This window comes from Carcharodon carcharias, chromosome 5, assembly GCF_017639515.1.
Source record: "Carcharodon carcharias isolate sCarCar2 chromosome 5, sCarCar2.pri, whole genome shotgun sequence".
In the NCBI taxonomy this organism is placed as follows: domain Eukaryota; kingdom Metazoa; phylum Chordata; class Chondrichthyes; order Lamniformes; family Lamnidae; genus Carcharodon; species Carcharodon carcharias.
Genome location: NC_054471.1, coordinates 197,332,805 through 197,356,258, shown reverse-complemented (window position 1 = coordinate 197,356,258; position 23,454 = coordinate 197,332,805). Strand labels below are relative to the sequence as shown.

Here is a 23,454-nt window from a genome sequence, read left to right as displayed (position 1 = left end):
CGTTTCTTCTTATTTCTGTTGGCTGTTATAAAGAACATATCTTTTTATTTTCTGTTGGAATGTGGATTAAAATTACAATGGCCGCAGTTTGAAAGACATGTCTATTAGAACAGGATGAGAGATATATACGATGTTGCAGTCCTGGGACAGAGTGTGCCATGAAAGACAGGACCAGAAAGAAGTCCTAGAAAAAGGGAGCTGCCTAGCAACAACGTTTTAATTGGCTCCTGGCCAGGGGACCAGGTTTTGTGTGAGAGCAGTGCAGCAGGTTAGCTCTTAGACTGAAAGGAAAAAGACTTCAAACCTCTTTCTCCTGTGTGTGGAAGATTCTAGTAATCCTACAGTAATAGCTAGCTGGCTTTTTTCCTCCTCATATCTCAATAACTTACAATCTCTCTGAAAATCCCTGTCAAGAGGCAAAGGGGAAAGTCACTGTCGAGACATTAAAAGGCAAGTGCTCAACCAGTGAGCTAAATACTGAAAGTGCTGGAAGAGCACCTCGTGTCATCAACAAGAACTGAAAGGAATTTGGAAAACATCAATCAAAATGAACCCATCGAACCTTGTACTCTGGAATTGGTGCTATTGAGCTGTTTTATCCCACACTTAAAATCCATATTTGTGTGTGTCTGATGTGTCTTGTATGTGTCTGTATAGTTATTTAAGAAGGGGTAGAGTTTAAGTTATAGTGTTAGAAATTAGCAGTTCATATTTCTTTTGCCACTGGTTAATGACAGTTTGTTCAATAAACAGTTAATTACTTATTAAGTTTGCAAATCTGGTGATCATATTCTGTTAATTCTAATTAAACTGTTAGATACAATTGGGGCAATCTGGTGGTTTGGTCAAACTTTTCATATTTGTCGCAACTCAGGGAACAGTGGGGCTGATATTACAGTGCACTATCCCCAGTGAGTCGTGACAATGTATACTGTATAAGATCTAAGCTAGGAGATGTCTCCATGCTTGCCTCTACACACATCTCTGTCCAGTACAAGACTGCCCTCTAGACTCAGGTCATTCATGTGTTCCTTTACATCACATTTTGCCAGTACTGTGCTCAATCCCACATTAACACTTTCTATGGCAGATCCTTATACTACAAAGACCTGTGAGCCAGGATACCCATTTAATGAAATCACTCACCTGATACAGAGCTTCTCCACTATCAATATATGGCGGGACACTTCTATTGTCACCACTTGGCCGGAAGCATCAAACACCTCCCTTTTTTTCTCAATGGGAGAAAGAAAAAGAAGAAAGAACTTGCATTTATATGGTGCCTTCCAGGACCTCCGGATATTCCAAAACACTTTACAGTCAATTTAAGGACTTTTGCCAATTATTTTGAATGTGTGCCCTCTAGTTCTTGATGCTGTCTTGAGTGGGAATAGTTTCTCACTATTGTAAAGTTTGAAACAGTGCTGTCAACTTGAGCACAAGTATGCGATCTTTGGAGGTTTCCAGTTTTAGGAAGACTGGAGTTTAACCAATAAAAAGTTAGTAAAATATTAAGCTCCAGAATTAAATAGAATCTTATTTATCTTATATATTTTGTAGTTAATTTTACCTTCTTATATATCCTCTTAAGCCTTGTGTAGAATGTTATCTTCAGCCAGGACAGGTGATAACTTTGTTTTGATATTTGTTCTCTTTGTGTTTTGGGCTTCTAATTGAAGGAGATTGTGTTCATGTGGTTTCAATCAGTGAATGTTTTCATGATCTTTGACATACTTTTAGTGTATATTCATGGTTATTTTTGAGTGCTTTTGTAGGAATGACTCAAGGTCCTATTTGTGTCTTCTATTTGCCTATCTAATTCCATCTTGGAACCCTTTGACCAGAGGACAAGGGAATTTTACAGTCCTTCCTAATTGCACTTTATATATTATATGCATCACTGTGCACAAAAAGTTAAACTTCCATAGACAATTTATAAGATTTTTAGTACTGGAACTGATTTGGGTTACACATTAACTATGTAAACGCAGAAATTTTAGGCAACTTTAGTGTACCAGAACTAAACATTAATTTGCAGAAGTCAAGAAACTTTGATTTCATTATGGTCAATAACTAATTAATCTTAAGTTCTGCACCAAATATTTATCACCGGATATTGGAGAAGCATCTGTCTGAAGTTAATTACAATGATCTTATTTATTATACAACCCTTAGATAATTATTCAACATAAATCAATGATTATAACTTCATCTAATACAAAATGAGAATTATGGCCTCATGGCATGAGATGTGAGTGTTCAAAGCAGTGACACATTTTATTAGTAATTCTTTTGATTCAATACTTAATAGTTTGTAAATGAATTGTCAGGGCCAATAAAAAAGCAGAGACATTTGCTGCATGCTTCAGGTGATAATTATTAACTCTCTCTGAAGAGAAGTGCTGCATTGCAGGGGTATTTACACAAAATAGTCATTGGTTTGTGTTTGGAGTTCTGTCCTGGGACATGCTGAGTCAGCAAGATCAACAACCAATCAAAACCACCCTTTCAACATTACGAAAGTGGAATCTATACTGACATATGGAAAAAGTAAATATTTTATTATTTTCTGTCCCTAGTGCAAGACCAACGAGTTCATTTGATTCAGCTTAAAATATGACCACAGAGAAACATAATTAAGACTGTCACATAAACATTTCAACACTGGCCTGAGAAAGTTATAGGTTTTTGGCTGTTTCTGGATGTCGTACTTTGCACATTTTTATATCATTCCCGAGAATTGAAATGATGATCATGCTCATGACATTTTAGATTGTTTTGCTATAGCCTGGCATTAAAACGGTTCTCTTAATAAATTTATGTTTGCTTCTGCACACAAGATTAGTAATTACAAAACATACATAGCAATTGTAATAACTGTCTTGTTAAATTCTACTATTAACGTGAGAAACCTTCAGTTGGATTTGCTATACCGCTTGTAATCAGTACTTATTGGCATTTGACTCTCCGTTGAACAAGGGCACAGGGAACTTCTGTATACCAGTAACTTTCAGAGTCAAAATAAAACTAACTGTGGAAAAATACTGGAACACCTGCGGCATTTCTAAAAGAAAAGTCAGCAGTGTCAGGGCTATGGTAAAAATAGGAACAGATCATGACCTTTCTTTTTTAAAATATTGGAACAAACCCAGGGCTTGTTTTTTTTTAAAAAAAAACACACAGGCTCTTAAAAAAATAGAACAGAGGAGCAATCGTTAAAAAAAACATTTTTTAAAAAAGAATCATTTCAAGACGCAAAAAATGCTTGCCAGTAAATTCAAAAAGCTTATTGATTCATATCATAATTTGTGAGTTGGAATCAAATGTTGGCAGAAAAGATGGTGGCTGAACAATGGGCCACCTTCAAAGAAATAGTTTTGCAGGAAATGTCAAGGTATATTCCCTTGAAGGGGGAAAAGATAGGACAAATAAATCCAGAGCACCCTGGATGATGAGAGAGATAGAGGTGAAGATGGAAAGGGAGAAGTGCCTGGATGACAGATGTGAGGTAGAAAATATAATGGAGAATCAGGCTGAATACAGAAAGTCCAGAGAGAAGTGAAAAAAAAACTAATAAGGAAAGCAAGGAGAGAGTATGAACAGAGACTGGCAGCGAACATAAAAGGGAATCCAAGGTCTTCTATAAGATATAAATAATAAAAGGGTGGTAAAAGAAAGAGTAGGACCAATTAGGGATAAAAAAGGGGACTTTATTACATATAAACATAGAAAATAGAAGCAGGAGTAAGTCATTTGGCCCTTTGAGCCTGCTCCGTCATTCAATATGATCATGGCTGATCCTCTGTCTCAACACCATACTCCTGCTCTCTCCCCAATACCCCTTGAAGCCTTTAGAGTCTAGAAATCTATCTACTTCCTTCTTAAATATATTCAGTGACTTGGCCTCCACAGCCTTCTGTGGTAGAGAATTCCACCCTCTGAGTGAAGAAGTTTCTTCTCATCTCAGTCCTAAATGGCCTACCCCGTATCCTGAGACTGTGAACCCTTGTTCTAGACACTCCCCACCCCCCCAGCCAGAGGAAACATCATCCTCTGCATCCCAGGCTGCTGTCCAGCCTTGACAGAATTTTAAACATTTCAATGAGATCTCCTCTCATTTTTCTAAACTCCAGTGAATACAGGCCTAATCAGCCCAATCTCGCCTCATATGACAATCCTGCCATCCCAGTAATCATTCTGGTGAAGCTTTGCTGCGCTCCCTCTATGGCAAGTATATCCTTTCTTAGGTAAGGAGACCAAAACTGCACATAAGTACTCCAGGTGTGGTCTCACCAAGGCTCTGTACAGCTACAGTAAGACATCCTTGCTCCTGTACTCAAGTCCTCTCGCAATGAAGGCCAAAATACCATTTGCCTTCTTAACTGCTTGCTGCACCTGCATGCTCGCTTTCAGTGAATGGTGTACAAGGGCACCCGCGTCCCTTTGTACATCAATATTTTTCAATCTATCACTACTTCAATAATACTCCACCATTCTTTTTCTCCCACCAAAGTAGATAACTCCACACTTATCCATGTTATACTGGACCTGCCATGTATTTCCCCTCTCACTCAACTTTTCTAAATCGCCTTGAAGCCTCTTAACATCCTCCTCACCACTTACATTCCCACCTAGTTTTGTCTCATCAGCAAACTTGGAAATATTACATTTGGTTCCTTCATCCAAATCATTGATATATATTGTGAATAGCTGGGGCCCAAACATTGATCCCTGTGGTACCCCACTAGCCACCACCTGCCATTCCAAAAGAGACCCATTTATTCCTACCCTCTGTTTCCTGTTGGATAACCAATTCTTAATCCATGCCAACATATTACCTCCAATCCCATGTGCTTTGAATTTGCACACTAGGCTCTTATGTGGGACTTTATGAAAAGCTTTCTGAAAATTCAAATACACCACATCCACTGGTTCTCCCTCATCTATTCTGCTAGTCATGTCCTCAAAAAACTCCAGTAGGTTTGTCAAACATGATTTCCCTTTCATAAATCCACATTGACTTTGTCCATTCCCATTGATATTTTCTAAGTGTCCTGTTAGCAGATCCTTTATAATAGACTCTAGCTTTTCCCTACCACCGATGTTAGGCACTTCATAGTGTATCAGAACTAAACATTAATTTGCAGAAGTCAAGAAACTTTGATTTCATTATGGTCAATAACTAATTAATCTAAGCTCTGCACCAAATATTTATCACTGGATATTGGGGAAGCATCAGTCTAAAGTTAATTACAATGATCTTATTTATTATACAACCCTTAGATAATTATTCAACATAAATCAATGATTATAATTTCATCTAATACAAAATGAGAATTATGGCCTCATGACATCAGATGTGAGTGTTCAAAGCAGTGAAATATTTTATTAGTTATTCTTTTTATTCGATACTTAATGGTTTGCACATGGAGGCAGAAGAAATAGCAAAGGTATTAAATGAATACTTTGCAACTGTCTTTACAAAGGAAGAAGATTCTACTCAGGCCGAGGTGAGAGAGAAGGTAACTGGTACACTAGAAGAATTTACAAATGTGAAGGAAGCCGTGTTAGAAAAACTCTCTTCACTTAAAATTGAGAAGGTATCAGGACCGGATGAGATGCATCCAAAGGTATTGAGGGAAGTGAGTGGAAATTGCAGAGGCACTCATGATAATCTTCCAGTCTTTAAACACAGAGGTGGTGCCAGAAGACTGGAGAACTGCGAATGTTACACCCTTGTTCAAAAAGGGGCACAAGAATAAAGCAGGCAACTACAGAACCACTCAGTTTGACTTCAGTGGTAGGGAAACGTCTGGAAACTATAGTTCAGGATAAGATCATTAGTCACTTAGACAATTGCAGGATAATTAAGGAAAGCCAGTATGGATTCATTAAGGGAAAATCATGTTTAACTAACTTGCTGGAGTATTTTGGATGCCCCAGGGGTCAGTGTTGGCGCCCTCGCTCTTCTGATATATATTAATGACCTAGACTGTGGTGTTCAGGGCATGATTTCAAAATGTGCAGATGATACGAAGATTGGAAACGCTGTCAGCTGTGATGATAGTCTTGAACTTCAAAAGGACATAGACATGTTAGCAGATTGGACGGACAAGTGGCCGATGAAGCTTAATGCAGAGAAGTGTGAGGTGATTCATTTTGGCAGGAAGAATATGAAGAGACAGTGTAAATGTACATAAGTCATTGTAGATGGCAGGGCAGGTTGAGAGAGCAGTTAATAAAACATATAAGGCTGAATTTTCTCCCTGCTGGGGGGGAAGTTGATGGGCGGGCGTGTATGGGTGCGCTTCTGATTGGCGCCCCCGATTGGGAGCGCGCCACCATTTTACGTGGGCGGGCCAATTAAGGCCCACCCAGCGTGATGTCGGGGGGGGGGGGTGGGGGGAACCCAAAATCGAGATTGCACTCTTTCACGCATGTGCATGAAAGAGCAGACTCATCTCCCTGAGGCTAAGTGCAGCCTCGGGGAGACCGACTCTACACGTGAAAAAAACAAAAATAGAAAAATAAAATTTCCCTTACAATGCCACATGAGTTGGAACATGTCCATAATTGTCACAAAACCTTTACTTAAATTTTTTTAAAGCCTACGTGAGACCTCATCCTGCCCGTGGATGAGGTTTCATGTTTTTTCTAGTTCTCACTGGGGCTCCTGGCCTGCCCGCTGACCTTAAGGTTGGACGGGCAGGTCCTTTAATTACTTAATTGACCCTGTCAATGGCTCAATTGGCCATTGACAGGTCGGCGGGTGGGCAGCTGATTTTGCAGTGCTCCCACCTTCCTGAAAATTTAAATGGAGCAGAATGATTTCGGGAGTTCCCCCCAACGTCACCGCGCGTCATTTTACACGTCGGTGAGTGGGCCCCACCCCCGCTCGCCAACTCATAAAATTCTGCCCATTCGTATCTTAAACTTTATTAATAGGGGCCTTAAATACAAGAGTAAGTAAGTCATGTTGAATTTGTATAAGACACTAGTTACGCCTCATAGAGTACTGTGTCCAGATCTGGGTGCCACACTTGAGGAAGGATGTGAAGGCATTGGGTAGAGTACAGAGAAGATTCATAAGAATGATTCCAGGAATGAAGAACTGTAGCTATGAGGATAGACTGGTGAGGTTGGGATTGTTTACCTTGGAGAAGAGAAAACTGAGTTGAGACTTGATCGAGTTTTCAAGATCCTGAGGGGTATGGACAGGGTAAATAATGAGAAACTGTTCCCACTCGAGAGAGCATCAAAAATTAGATGGCGCAGATAGAAAATAATTGGCAAAACAAGTAATGGTGATGTGAGGAAGAATTCCTTCACCCAGAAGGTGACGGGAGTCTGGAACGATATACCTGAGAAGGTGGAGGTGGCAGGTTTGATCGAGGTATTCAAAAGGGAATTGGATTACTATCTGAAAAGAAAGAATGTGCAAGTTTACAGGGATAAGGCAGCGGAGTGGCACTAGGTAGAATGGTCTTTCAGAGGCCCAGTGCGGACTTGATGGGCTGAATGGCCTTCTCCACTGTAAAGATTCTGTGGTTTTGTGATTTCTTTGTATTCAGGTTTACCATTGAGGCATCCATTGAGGTGACAGAGAATATTGATATGGAATTTGCTTCCATGCAGCCTAGAGTCAGGACTGATTGTCCGATATTGAGCAGGACTGGAGCCCATGGTGATGCCCCAGCATGCTTGGTTTCTGGCTGCAGCCCATCAATCTGATTCAAATGAGGCCTGGTCCTTGAAATAACCCTGATCTCCTCATGGGAATATTGGGCCATAAGCGAACCAGCCATATGATTTAACATTCTTGGCTAAATCCTCCCTTCAGAATGTTGCTGCATTTAAAAGTGGTCCATCAGACCTGTGCCAGTGTTTCTTTCTACATGAGCTACTCAAACTAATCCAACTTATCCCCATTGACCTTCAAAATACCAATTACCTTTCAACAGAATTTTTGGAATCTACTTCAACAACATCCGTATAATTTTTTTCCAATCCTGCCTTTAATTTTTTGTGATTATGATAAACCTGTCCATTTTTGGTACAGTCTCACTAGCCAGTGGAAACAATCTATCACCATTTGCCTTATTATAACCTTTATTACATCTTGAACCCCACTCACCACATATTTCCTGTCTGAGAAACTTTGCTTTACACCTACCCCTCAGATTCCACTTTCCAACCATCTGTATCCATTTGGCCATTTTCTCAAATCTTTGTAATAAGATTGTGCTAATTCTCCTGGTTCCTAACCGTTGGCCATTTGTTCAAGTGAACAGCACACTCATCTTTTATTTTACTTGTGTTTGAATTTCCAATTGCAAAATGGTGATTCTTTATCTTTGTGTTTGAACACAATGCTGATTGCCACTTGGCAACAGAGTCACAAGCAGAGTCAGCATTTGGGAGAAATGCCAAACAGTGAGTCATTCTGTTGTCAAGTGGCCAAAAGACATAATACAGAGGTAGTCTCATAGGACAAGAGGCAGGATTTCTGACAAACTTATTTATTCATTCTTGTTAACCAAAGGGCCTACGGCATTATGTTCAGGCTTTCAAAGATCCAAAAGTGCTGATGATGCTGCTGATAGAGCTGGTACTGTTTTGTTATGCAAAGGTCCTGCTGTTTTGTTATAATAAAAAATTGCTTTGAATAGTCTGAAGAATGGAGTTCTCACAATAGCATATTTATATCAACAACCCTGCTTTTGACTCATGTCCACCATGATGTTTGATATTTTTCTACTCCATAAACACCAATACTTGCACATACAGAATTGTTTTAAGTAAGAGAGATATGATACAGGACTGAAATTTTCAAGGAGCTAAGTGCAGCACTAGAACTAATGTTAGATAATGATTCAACAAGTAAAACCAAATCTGTTAAATGTAATCATAATCATAAGACCTTAAAATATATCCTCGGGTTTAAAACTGTTTCTGTCAATTGATGCCTTTACTAATAACTCTAGTTCTATCCATAGGATATTAAAATATGTGCATGTGCCTAAAACTGTAAAATGTTTTGGCCACATGCAGAGCAAATACATTATTTTTCCAGGGCACTGTTCATCACAGTTATACCTTTTCTTAGCTAAGCATGGAATGACATCAGCATCAAAGGTACAGTTAGTGACTCAGCCAAGGCATTGGAAAAAGGAACCTAGGAAATTGACTAAGAACGGGGTGAATTTTAGCAGTTTTGTGCAGTTGACTAAAATGAAATTAACAGATTTAATGTGATAATCTCTGATAGCCATCATATTTTCTGTTTATATTTATAATTCAACTGTTATCAAAATGGTATGGGTTAGTGGAGCTGTGCTAGTGTGAAACCTCACTGAGTAGAAAAGTGCTTTGTCAGCATTGCCAAGGAGGTTGTTCCTGCATATTGCAGGCAAGTTAAAGTGTGGAATGAACATTCACACTGATTTCCCAGTGGTAAATCCAGCTGAATGAAGCTAGTAAATATGAGTAATTGCTAAGAATTAAATAGATGTGAGGTCATGAGATGCACCTGTGTGATTTTTTTTTACTGAGAGTTTCTGAGTTGGTGAAAAGTTGACTAATTAGTTGATAAATTCATACAGTGGAACCTAAATAGAGTCACCAACATTCAGAAAGCGAAGTGAGATCAAATGAAGTTCAGTAGCTACAGGATGGTATTGTTAATAGGGGTGTGGAGTGGTGGTGGGGGTGGGTGGGAGGTGCACAGGGTAATAGAGATTGATCCTTTACCTCCAGCCCATGAATGGATTTGACCTTAAGTCCTTGAATGAAAAGGACACTAGTGGAAATTAGTCAGTCACTAATCTGTTCGGGCCTAACAGTGATGTACATGTAATTTGTGGGTTGATGCAGAAGATGTGGGCAGGGTTCTCAATGAGTACTTTACCTCTGTCTTCACTAAGGAGAGGGATGATGCAGATATTCTAGTAAAAGAGGAGTGTGAAATGTTAGATACAATAAGCACAGTGAGAGAGGAAGTACTGGAGGGACTGACATCCTTGAAGGTGGATAAATCACCAGGGCCGGATGTGTTGTATCCCAGGCTGTTGAAGGGAGCCAGGGAAGAATTAACAGATGCTGCGAGGATCATCTTCCAATCCTCACTAGGTACAGGCGAGATTCCAGAGGACTGGAGGTCTGCGAATGTTGTACTATTATTTAAAAAGGGTGCGAGGGATGAGCCAGAAAATTCTTGGCCAGTCAGTCTGACTTCAGCGGTGGGCAAATTATTGGAAATAATTCTGAGAGACAGGATAAACTGTTACTTAGAAAGGCACAGATTGCTCAGGGATAGTCAGCATGGTTTTGTTAGGGGAAGATCATGTCTTACTAACTTAATAGAATTTTTTTGAGGTAGCAACAAGGAGGATTGATGAGGGTAGTGTAGTGGATGTTGTCTACATGGATTTCAGTAAGGAATGTGGCAAGGTCCCACATGGCAGACAGATCAGGAAAGTGAGATCTCATGGGATACAGGGGAAGGTGGCAGGTTAGATCCAGAAATGGGTCAGGGACAGGAAACAAGGGTAATGGGCAATGAATGTTTTTGTGAATGGTGTTCCACAGGGCTCAGTACTGGGGCCCTTGCTGTTTGTTGTATATATTAATGATTGAAACTTAAATGTAGGAGGCACGATTGGGAAATTTGCAGATGATGCAGAAATTATCCAAATAGTTAATGGTGAAGAGGATAGCTATCAACTCCAGAATGATATCAATGGTTTGGTTGAGTGAACAGAGAAGTGGCAAATAGAATTCAATTTGGAAAAATGTGAGGTAATGCATTTGGGGAGGGTAAACAAAACAAAGGAATACTCAATAAACGGGAGGTTATTGAGAAGGGTAGAGTAAGTGAGAGACCTTGGAGACCATGTCCACAGGTCCCTGAAGGTGGCAGGACAGGTGGACAAGGTGGTCAAGAAAGCATATGGAATGCTTTCCTTTATTGGGGGAGATATTGAATGCAAAAACAGGGATGTAATGCTGGAACTGGACAAAACGCTGGTTAGGCCACAGCTGGAATTTTATAAATAGTCTGGTCATCACATTATAGGAAGGACATAATTAATCTGGAGAGAGTACAGAGGAGATTTACAAGAATGTTGCCAGGGCTTGAAAATTGCAGCTATGAGGAGAGATTGGATAGGCTAGTGTGTTTTTTCCTTAGAACAGAGGAGACTGAGGGGTGACCTAATTGAGGTGAACAAAATGATGAGGAGCCTAGATAGGGTCGATAATAAAGACTTGTTTCCCCCTAGCTGAGAGGTTAATTACCAGGGGTAGAAGAATTAGAGGGGACACGAGGAAAATGTTTTTCACCCAGAGGGTGGTGGGTGTCTGGAATTCAATGCCTAAGCTGGTGGTTGAGGCTGAAATTTTCAACTCATTTAAACAGGTACCTGGATCTGCATCTGAAGCGCTGTAACCTGCAAGGCTATGGACCAGGTGCTGGAAAGTGGGATTAAAAGCAGCGGCTAGTTTCTTTTTTCTCTTTTTGGCTGGCACAGACATGATGGGCTGAATGGCCTCTTTCTGCACCGTGATGTTTCTATGGTTCTGGGAGGGAATGGCTGCCTCTGTCCATGACGTGTGGTGGAAACCCACTTTATGTGTATAACTGAGAATTCCACCACACTCCTGGTGAATCAATGCCAGCTGGCTCCATTGGTAGGGGGTGGGTGTCCTTGTCGTTTGCAGATTAAAATCAAAGACTACACGATGGAAATGGGACTCGGCTGGTGAGTCTCCTGACTGATCTTAACTACCTACCCACCTATCTAGTTTCTGCTGGACAGACAGGGTTAAAATCACCCCTATAGTTCTAAGATGCTTGGTAACATGTGGGTGTGGCGTGTTGGAGCACTAAGATACTACTGATTGGTAGGCTCAGGACTTTCCAGCCCAACTGACATTTTATCATGACAACCATTGCCTAATAATAGAATTCCACAAAGTTCATTATTAATCTGACAATTTGCTACCAGTTTAGTTCATTGAAGTCACCCCTGGAAAAATGAATTTTCCTCAATTGATTTGGACGGGGTTGATTTGGACGGGGTTGATCTGGATGGGGTTGATCTGGATGGGGTTGATCTGGATGGGGTTGATCTGGATGGGGTTGATTTGGACGGGGTTGATTTGGACGGGGTTGATTTGGGTGGGGTTGATTTGGGTGGGGTTGATTTGGGTGGGGTTGATCTGGACGGGGTTGATTTGGATGGGGTTGATTTGGACGGGGTTGATCTGGACGGGGTTGATCTGGACGGGGTTGATTTGGACGGGGTTGATCTGGACGGGGTTGATCTGGACGGGGTTGATTTGGGTGGGGTTGATTTGGGTGGGGTTGATCTGGACGGGGTTGATCTGGATGGGGTTGATTTGGACGGGGTTGATCTGGACGGGGTTGATCTGGACGGGGTTGATTTGGACGGGGTTGATCTGGACGGGGTTGATCTGGACGGGGTTGATTTGGGTGGGGTTGATTTGGGTGGGGTTGATCTGGACGGGGTTGATCTGGACGGGGTTGATCTGGACGGGGTTGATTTGGAAGGGGTTGATTTGGACGGGGTTGATTTGGACGGGGTTGATTTGGACGGGGTTGATTTGGACGGGGTTGATCTGGACGGGGTTGATTTGGACGGGGTTGATCTGGACGGGGTTGATCTGGACGGGGTTGATCTGGACGGGGTTGATTTGGACGGGGTTGATCTGGACGGGGTTGATCTGGTTGGGGTTGATTTGGGTGGGGTTGATTTGGGTGGGGTTGATCTGGACGGGGTTGATCTGGACGGGGTTGATTTGGACGGGGTTGATTTGGACGGGGTTGATCTGGACGGGGTTGATCTGGGTGGGGTTGATTTGGGTGGGGTTGATCTGGACGGGGTTGATCTGGAAGGGGTTGATCTGGACGGGGTTGATTTGGACGGGGTTGATTTGGACGGGGTTGATCTGGACGGGGTTGATCTGGACGGGGTTGATTTGGACCGGGTTGATCTGGACGGGGTTGATTTGGGTGGGGTTGATCTGGACGGGGTTGATTTGGAAGGGGTTGATTTGTTTGGGGTTGATTTGGACGGGGTTGATTTGGACGGGGTTGACCTGGACGGGGTTGATTTGGACGGGGTTGATCTGGACGGGGTTGATTTGGGTGGGGTTGATTTGAGTGGGGTTGATCTGGACGGGGTTGATTTGGACGGGGTTGATTTGGACGGGGTTGTTTTGGACGGGGTTGATTTGGGTGGGGTTGATTTGGACGGGGTTGATTTGGACGGGGTTGATCTGGACGGGGTTGATTTGGACGGGGTTGACCTGGACGGGGTTGATTTGGACGGGGTTGATCTGGACGGGGTTGATTTGGGTGGGGTTGATCTGGAAGGGGTTGATTTGGAAGGGGTTGATCTGGACGGGGTTGATCTGGACGGGGTTGATTTGGACGGGGTTGATTTGGACGGGGTTGTTTTGGACGGGGTTGATCTGGGTGGGGTTGATCTGGACGGGGTTGATCTGGACGGGGTTGATTTGGGTGGGGTTGATCTGGACGGGGTTGATCTGGACGGGGTTGATCTGGACGGGGTTGACCTGGACGGGGTTGATCTGGACGGGGTTGATCTGGACGGGGTTGATTTGGACGGGGTTGATTTGGACGGGGTTGTTTTGGACGGGGTTGATCTGGGTGGGGTTGATCTGGACGGGGTTGACCTGGACGGGGTTGATCTGGACGGGGTTGATCTGGACGGGGTTGATTTGGACGGGGTTGATCTGGACGGGGTTGATTTGGGTGGGGTTGATCTGGACGGGGTTGATTTGTTTGGGGTTGATTTGGACGGGGTTGATTTGGACGGGGTTGATTTGGACGGGGTTGATTTGGACGGGGTTGATCTGGACGGGGTTGACCTGGACGGGGTTGATTTGGACGGGGTTGATCTGGACGGGGTTGATCTGGACGGGGTTGATTTGGGTGGGGTTGATTTGAGTGGAGTTGATCTGGACGGGGTTGATCTGGAAGGGGTTGATTTGGACGGGGTTGATTTGGACGGGGTTGATCTGGACGGGGTTGATCTGGAAGGGGTTGATTTGGAAGGGGTTGATCTGGACGGGGTTGATCTGGACGGGGTTGATCTGGACGGGGTTGATTTGGACGGGGTTGATTTGGACGGGGTTGTTTTGGACGGGGTTGATCTGGGTGGGGTTGATTTGGGTGGGGTTGATCTGGACGGGGTTGATCTGGAAGGGGTTGATCTGGACGGGGTTGATTTGGACGGGGTTGATTTGGACGGGGTTGATCTGGACGGGGTTGATCTGGACGGGGTTGATTTGGACCGGGTTGATCTGGACGGGGTTGATTTGGGTGGGGTTGATCTGGACGGGGTTGATTTGGAAGGGGTTGATTTGTTTGGGGTTGATTTGGACGGGGTTGATTTGGACGGGGTTGATTTGGACGGGGTTGACCTGGACGGGGTTGATTTGGACGGGGTTGATCTGGACGGGGTTGATTTGGGTGGGGTTGATTTGAGTGGGGTTGATCTGGACGGGGTTGATTTGGAAGGGGTTGATTTGGACGGGGTTGATTTGGACGGGGTTGATCTGGACGGGGTTGATCTGGAAGGGGTTGATTTGGAAGGGGTTGATCTGGACGGGGTTGATCTGGACGGGGTTGATCTGGACGGGGTTGATTTGGACGGGGTTGATTTGGACGGGGTTGTTTTGGACGGGGTTGATTTGGGTGGGGTTGATTTGGACGGGGTTGATTTGGACGGGGTTGATCTGGACGGGGTTGATCTGGACGGGGTTGATTTGGACGGGGTTGATTTGGACGGGGTTGATCTGGACGGGGTTGATTTGGACGGGGTTGATCTGGACGGGGTTGATCTGGACGGGGTTGATTTGGTTGGGGTTGATTTGGACGGGGTTGATTTGGACGGGGTTGATTTGGACGGGGTTGATTTGGACGGGGTTGATCTGGACGGGGTTGACCTGGACGGGGTTGATTTGGACGGGGTTGATCTGGACGGGGTTGATCTGGACGGGGTTGATTTGGGTGGGGTTGATTTGAGTGGAGTTGATCTGGACGGGGTTGATCTGGAAGGGGTTGATTTGGACGGGGTTGATTTGGACGGGGTTGATCTGGACGGGGTTGATCTGGAAGGGGTTGATTTGGAAGGGGTTGATCTGGACGGGGTTGATCTGGACGGGGTTGATTTGGACGGGGTTGATTTGGACGGGGTTGTTTTGGACGGGGTTGATTTGGGTGGGGTTGATTTGGACGGGGTTGATTTGGACGGGGTTGATTTGGACGGGGTTGACTTGGGTGGGGTTGATTTGAGTGGGGTTGATCTGGACGGGGTTGATCTGGACGGGGTTGATTTGGACTGGGTTGATTTGGACGGGGTTGATTTGGACGGGTTTGTTGTGAATTGGGTGGTGGGGGACAAAAGTAACAGTATTTGTTTGGTTCCTTTGTTTGCTCTTATAGTTCCATCCATCCACTGCAGGGAGGCTGAGAGGAGGGTTTGGGATGAATCTCCTCATTATTTCCCAGATTCTAGTTTACTGGGACCAATTCACACTCCTGACTGGGAAACTTTAGAAGACTTCCCCATGATTTTCCATCTATTTGTAAAATTGGGCGGAATTTCCCTGGGCTGGCCAGTGGTGAGTGTCGTGGTTCATGAGGCTGGGCGTGGAAAATTCACAGTGAGGCCAAAACTCAGATGTCAGTTGGCGGAAAAACAAGTCGGAATTGTCCCCTCAGCACTTTCATGGCAGCCTAAAAGTGGGTTGATGTTCCCACTGATCCATGTCGGGAACTCCATTTGCAAGCATTAACATTAAAAATGCAACTCGCTGGAATCACGTTTCCCCTCCGAATTACATGCCATGCCAGCTGGGGTCTGATTCACAACCAGATATAAGTGGTGTGCACCTGCCCACTTTCACTTCAATATTGAAAGCCTACCCGCAAACAGCGCTATCCTAACTCATCACCACCGCCAAAGCTGCTCTCTCAGGTGAGACTGGTGGGGTTTGCAGGCAGGACTGTTTGCACTGGATGCTGTGAGGCGCAGGCAGAGCTGCACTCTACCAGCAGAGACCAATGTGGGGACGGTGGTGGTGGTGTGGGGGGTGTGGGGTTTGGGGTGGGTGGGTGAATGGTGCTGTGCAGGCGAATAGGCAGAGACATGAGGGTGAAGGATGCAGGGGCGGATGGCAGACAGAGGGATGCCTTGGGGGTGTGTGTGGATATGAGGAACAAGGGAGGGAGAGGGGGAATGGCAGGCAGAGGGATGACTGGGGGTGGGAGAGCTGGAACCTGACATAGAAGGAATGCACGGAGACTCAGGAGGGAGATGGGTGGGGTTAGTATGGCACAAGAGAGAAGGGTTGCATGCAGATTCATGACTGAGGTGGGGGTGGAGGGGGTGAGTGTGAGTCCTGAAGGAAGCTGGGGGATGAGTGTCAAACACACATTGTCCGGAGACTGAGACAAATGGTGGCGGTGAGAGGTTAAAGACAGTCCTGCAGTCTGTCAACCACATTGTCAGGGTGAGAGATTAACAGCACACCTGGGGCTTTGTGGGTCATGCTACTGGGCTGTGCATGGGGCGTGTGTGTTGTGCTTCCAGTCCAGAGAGGGGCAAGGCCTGTTTGCTCAACATGGCACGTGCACAGCATGGTGTGCAGGGCACAGTCTGTGCCTCATGAACGGTGGTCTTGGGGTTAACTGGCTTGGTACGAGGCTGCAGATGTAATAGTCACGGTCAGCAGGGGCATCTGCAGCCTGTAAATGGGGGCAACATAATAAAGTGGGGTGTACTCAAAACTCTTGTGGTGGGAGGTGTGGGCGCCCTCTGTATGCAACCATGCTTATAGCCTCAAGATGGGGCAAAGGGACATCCACAGTGATGGGTTCACAGGGGGCAGCAGAATGTCCACAAAAATCACTATGGACTCCAGGGTTACTGGGCTAGACTGGAGTAAGACTGGAGGGAGGTCTATCTGCACATTGTGGGGTTCCAGGATGATCAGAGAGACATGAATGGTGAGCGGGGGAGGTTCAAGCTGGTTTGAAAATAGAGGTCCAGTAACACCATGTTGAGAACTCGAATCAATGATGGAGTTTAAAAACAAAACTGGGAAACGTTTGCCATGGGGGGGTGGGGGGGGGGTGGGGTTGTAGGGGCATCTGAAGCAGTGTGGGAGGAGTCCACAGCTGGACTCTGGTGCCCTTTCAAGGGAGAACCTCATACTTCTTACAATTTCGACATGGAGATGATACTTAGCTGAGAGAATTCATGAAGACTTTATTGAAAAGTTAGAGTTGGAACCAATAGCTCACCATAAGCTTCTATACGAGACTACACTCGGCATTGGGGTCACATTAGAGGTAGTGTCATTGAGCATTTAACCACTAGAGGAATGGAAGAAGGGAAGAGAGAGTAAGCCATTAAGGGAGCACAGGAAGAAGCTCTGTCAAACCCTGCAAACTGCATTGTCCATTTGACAGGAGTCACTGGGCACAAGGCAACCAATCTTTTCAAAAGTGCAAGGCAGGGGTAATCTCAAATCCAAATTAGGCAGCATATGAGTGCCTTTAGAGAGACTTAAAATGACATGGCTGTGCTGAACCCTCTTCTGTTCTATGTGGGATTGAGATGTCAAGTTGTTGGGGTGGCTTCTTAGACGCCAGTGATCTGTGAGGGAGCGTCTCAGCTACAAGAGTGGAACAGGGAAGGGCAAGTAGCACAGGTGCAGTCCAAAGACATGACAGTGGCTTTCTGGCTTGGACTGGGAGGTGTGTAATTGTCGGGTGAGATACATTCATCTCTTGGATCTATCTGTCCACAGGAAGGAGGAAGATTGCAGGTTGGAGGTTGCACTCAATGCTGCCTTCCTGGTGGCAGTGCTCAGATTGAGAAGGAGAATATAGCACAGCTTAGAGAAGAGCCTCGACCTGAGGTCCAGGCAAACCCAGAGGCTGAGGAGGTCAGACCTATTCCCACAGAGGGGGTTGGCATGACCAGGGGGTATACCAAAGACGCCTCTCCTACTTTCAGATGAATGAGAGACAGTGCTGTGCATGCCTATGATTGTCAAGAGATGTGGTGGCTCATATCTGCCATATTCTGCAGCAAGATCTGACGTAACTTGGACTGGGAGGCCATTCCCTGCCAGTGCCCCTGAAGGTCAGTGCCACACACAATCCATGTGCAAGCGGCTCGTCCCAGGGATCCACAGGGGACCCCACTATGTGGCATCTCTCAGGCCTCAACACATAAATGGATGAAAGGGGTGATGGATGCCCTCTACAGTAAGGCTCATCATTATATAAAGTTCACTATGGATGTAAGCAGCCAGGCTGCTAGATTTCTCAGATTTGCAGTGACCTCTGACTTCCCCAGAGTGCAGAGTGTGTTCGATTGCACACACCTCGCTTTAGGAGCTCCCTGGCGACAGCCCCTTGATTTTCATCAACAGGAAAGGGTTCCACTCCATCAACGTTCAGCTGTTGTGCAAACATCAGAAGCAGATCTTGCACATTTGTGCCAGATACCCTGGGTGTTCTCACTACTCCTAGACCCTGAGTCCCTCCCAGGTGCTGCAGATATTCAAAGGGCTGCAGTGCTTACAGGGTAGGCTGCTGGGTGATAAGGGGTACACGCTGAAGAGATGGCTCATATACCCGTGCATCGTCCTCAAAGTGCCTCGGAGAAGAGACACAACGTGGAGCACTCTGTGACAAGATCCATTGTTGAGCAAACTATTGGCATCCTAAAGATGCATTCCGTTGTTTGGACCTTTTGGGTGGGGCTCTGCAATGCTCTCCACAGAGGGTGTCCTGCATCATCGTGGTCTGTTGCGCCCTAGCACAACCTGGCGCTTCACAGGGGAATTTACTTGTCACAGGGAGACATGGAAGAGGCACAGGTTTCCTCAGATAAGTAGGACTTGGAAGGGATGGATCCTGAAGAGGGTGATGATAGTCAGCTTTCATGTGAGGAGACCATTGCAGTGGCACAACATGGAAGATAAGTCCATGACACACTGATAGCCACAAGGTTCCAGCAGGAGTAAGGGGACCCAAGCGTATTTCTCCTGTCCCTTAGCCCCGTGCCAGTGGTTGGAAAGGCCTTTACAAGCAGTGACATCACAGGCAAGGTCAGCTTTCGGCCTTGGACCTATAACCCCCAAGGATCACAAAGCCCTCATTCTTGGAAAGGTCAGCACCTCTGTGCTGGTGAAGGCAGTGATGGGTCTTCATCGAAAAGATCCTCACCTGAGGTGGACTGGGTATTGGGGCTGGTAGGCTGGCTGGACCCTGTGTCTAGTCCTCCTGGCGTCTGTTAGAGAAAGAAGATAGATTTAGTTTATGGGCAGACAGAATGCAGCATTGCATGTCACTCACAGTGAATGTCAGAATGTGATCAAATAATGGAGGCCAATCTCGCCTTCCCCACAGGAATGATCCCTGTCCTCCCCCTGCCAACTCGGCTGCTTCCTCCTCAAGGACAGTGAGCTCTTGGATGTCCGCCATCCCCCCTCCTGTCTTGAGATCTCTCCTTCCTGTTGTGGGCCAGCTTGGTGTGCATGAAGACAAATGGATGGAATGATATGAGAACAGATGCAGGAGAGGTTGGGAAGCCTATACCTGCTGTGTGTGCTGAGCCCCCACAGCCCCCCCTAGTAAAGGCTGAAGATGCCTTTTGTGCAGGATGATAGATGAGATGGTGATGATATTATGGTGTGTGGGAGACATTCCATGCTAATGCCTCCTCTGCTAATAATGTGTGAGATCCCTGAGGAGTGTAACCCATTGAGTGCATGATGCCTTTATGAGAGTGTGAGATTGGAGCGAGCAGAAGGTTGACTTACGCTGGTGGAGTGGATGAGATCATTCATCCTCTTCTGGCACTGCAGGGCATTTCTCTTTTGGGTCTCAGTAGTATAGACCTCTGCTGCAACCCCCTCCCAGGTTGGCGAGGTGACGTTGGTGGTTCCATCCCTCAGGGAGAAGACATCATGGTGTTTGCAGACGGCGTTGAAGAGAGCCACCAGAAAATCACTGCTGAACCTTGGGGTGCATGGCTTCTTTCTCCTGGGGGCCATCTCAGGATGTGGAAACCATACAGCAGGACTGCAGAGAGTGAATGTGTGTGTTTGGGTGGCATTTAAATATGGTGCCGCGACCTTCGACCCCATAAGGTGACAGCAGGCAAGATGCATCAATGCCCACCCCAACATGTGATTCAGAGACCGGCTTAGTGATGCATAATTAATAAGGTTCCAAGTGTACAATCGGGTCTGAGAACCCGGCCCACCATCCAGGGGGAAACGTGTCTCTAATCCCACCCCCCACTACACACTAGAATGGAAAATTCTGCCCATTGTTTCTTTTATCTTCCCTAGATCCTGCCTTCCCGTGGCAGGGCTGAGGTCGAGCAAGATAAGTGACGGTTTTCAGAAGATTATGTGTCGAGATCAGACAACTTATGATATAGAGTGGGAGCAATTCCAAGCGTGAAGCCACATCCCACCTATCAGTGGTACAGTATCTTAGCGCTACAATACACTGTATCGATACACCACCAAGCTCGCCATGCATTTTTGTAGCCATAAGGTCGATTTTAACTCTGGAAGATACTAGTATCTGGTAGATAGCTAAGATCAGCCAAGGAGCCTTACCAGCCAAAGTCCCACTCTTGTCTTGCAGTCTTTGATGTTAACCTACTGATGACAAGGACACCCACCTCAACCAGTGGGGTCATTCCATAACGTGGTTAAATGGGGTTCTGGTGAAACTGCTTTTTAATCAGCAGCTTAAGTGAGAAAGCCGTTGTGCTTTATCTACCAGGTGGAGCTAACAGGAAGAAGGGTTACACAGGCCCTGCCCATTGGTCACAGAGGTTGAGGCCTGACTGTATTTCTCGTGCTACCAGTCAGTTGCCTGCCCAACAGCAGCAGCAAGAGACAGCTGGCTGGCAAGTGAGAGTGGGATATTGGGTAATAGGATATTGGCTGGCAAGTGAGAGTGGGATATTGGGTAATAGGATATTGGCTGGCAAGTGAGAGTGGGATATTGGGTAATGGGAGTCCACCAGCGGAGTCCCAGTTTGCTAACAGGAAGAAGAGTTGGGGCTGGAAGGGATCCAAAGGGATGAGATTTTTGAACGTTTTACTTTCTCTGTGGAGCCAGAAGGAGCAGGAGAACTGCACCATGCCCATGAGAAACTTGCCTTCCCTAACATGGGCTCCTCCACTCCCTGATCACCCACCCAAAACCCCCAACCTGCAAAGCGAAGGTCAGGCCTCAACCTTCTGTGATTACTGGGGGAGTTGCGGGGAATGTGGGGGTTAGAGAGGGGGGTGGGGGGCTAAACTGAGGAGGGGGGCATACCTCAGCTCACACTTGCCTGATTATTAAAATAGAGCTGTTGTGGTGTGGCCGAGTTATGCTATTAATGATAGAGTTGATCTGCAGACACTTCTTGGGTGGGAACTTTAAGTTCATTTACAATGTACTCAGCAGCAACTACACGTATGCTTTCTACTCCAACTCTATCCCTATACTGACTCTGAGGTAGCCTGCGCTACTCTCCTATTGGTTACTAAAGATCATGTGATCTTTCCTAACAAGTACTATTCTTAAAGGAACATTGCACACTAAATAAAACCACAATTACTACATTCCTCCTCCTTTAACTCGGATATACATACAGGGCAGAATTTTCTGCCTGTCGGGTGGGTGGGCCTGACCCAATCTCCGGCGGGTGGGGAGTTGATCCCCACTGGAGAAGTGGGCCCCACCGCCATTTTATATGGGCGGCCAATTAAGGCCCGCCCAGCGTGATGTCCGGTGGGAAGCGCCATGTGCTCCCTGTGCAGGTAGGGTGGGGATTCCCCAAAAGCGAGAGGGCGCTCTTTCACGCATGCACATGATAAAGCGCACTTCTCCCTGCGGCTAAGTGCAGCCTCAGGGAGATCACCGACACTTTTAAAAACATTAATAGAAAGAAAAAAATTCCCTAACATGCCCCCCTCATGTGACAATGTCACATGAGGTGGGACATGTTCATAATTTACATAATAAGTTTATTAAACTGTTTAAAACCCACATGAAACCTGATCCTGCCAGTGGATGAGGTTCCATGTTTTCTCTAGTTGCCGCCGGGACTCCTGGCTGACTCATCAGCCTTAAGGTTGGACGGGCAGGTCCTTTAATTGCATTATTGATCCTGTCAATGGCCTCAATTGGCCATTGACAGGTCGGCAGGCGCGCAGCTGATTTTGTTGTGCCCCCGCCTTCCTGAAAATTTAAATGGGGCGCGGTGATGTCGGGGGGTTCCACCCGCAATAATCCCGCATCATTTTACGTGTCAGTGAGTGGGCTCCACCCCCTGCTCACTGATGGTAAAATTCTGCCCACTATATTTAAAAGTATATATTTTTCAAGGCAACATAATATCTACACTGGGTAAGGAATTTACAAGTTCAGTCTTTCAGGCAGTTTCCTGGTACATGTGGAACATCGCAGCTCCACAACTTCAGATTCTGTGTCAGGAACCTCCTTTTCCGGAGTTGCCGGAACATCAGGTGCTTCGGTGGACACTCGCAGTTCTGTATCCTCAACTCTTACAGGAACATCAGACTTGTCAGTCCTGGGTTCAGTATCCTCAACAGGAAACACAGACCTGGTCATGATCACTGGAGGAACCAAATCTTGGTGAATTGTCTCTCTCCTCCTTAGGTAGTCCACTAGTTTATGGATGATCTGGCCTTCCACCTCCATGTGGTAAAATAGAGGTCCAGTCACCACTTATTTCACCCGGTAACCACTTGATCTTTTCCTGAAGGACTTCACATATATCGGCTCTCCCACAGTAAATTTCCTCTCTTGACAATGCTAGTCATGTCTAGTTTTCTGGCTTCCCTGACTCCTTTCCACCTTCCCCTCTAAATTCGGCATTACTAAGCTCAATCTCATCTTGAGACAACGTTTCAACAATAACTCTGCAGGTGTGACATCTGTTGTGTGAGGGGTAGTCCTGTAATGAAAAAGAAAGCGTGCTAGCTTGGTTGTCAAGGAATTGCTAGTTAGCTTTTTCATGCCTGTCTTGAACATTTGATCCCCCCCTTTCGGCCAGTCTGTTTAAGGAAGGGTGGTACGGTGCAGTTTTCACGAGTGATACCTTTGAGGCCGATAAAGCGTTGAAACTCAGCACTCGTAAATACTGTACTGTTATCAGAAATGACTACTTCTGTTAGTCCGTAAATGGCAAAACTCTGAAGTAGTTTCTCAATTGTAGCGGCCACCATTTAGAATGGGCATTGACAATGAGCAGAAACATTGTTCCCAGGAAAGGTCCAACGTAGTCAATGTGTAACCGCACCCAGGGTCTACCCACGATCTACACTCCCATGGGTGTAATGGAGCTGTCA

The 23,454-nt window shown here is 45.6% G+C and overlaps 1 long non-coding RNA gene across 1 annotated transcript in view; it reads right to left on the bottom strand.

Moving 5' to 3' along the window:
- Positions 1-1,205: 1,205 nt before the first annotated feature.
- The window catches only part of LOC121278430, an 84,657-nt gene continuing 62,408 nt past the window's right edge, over positions 1,206-23,454 (bottom strand). Inside the window, exon 3 of the long non-coding RNA XR_005943142.1 lies at positions 1,206-1,235. This is a non-coding gene — a long non-coding RNA (uncharacterized LOC121278430). The remainder of the gene's footprint in view (positions 1,236-23,454) is intronic.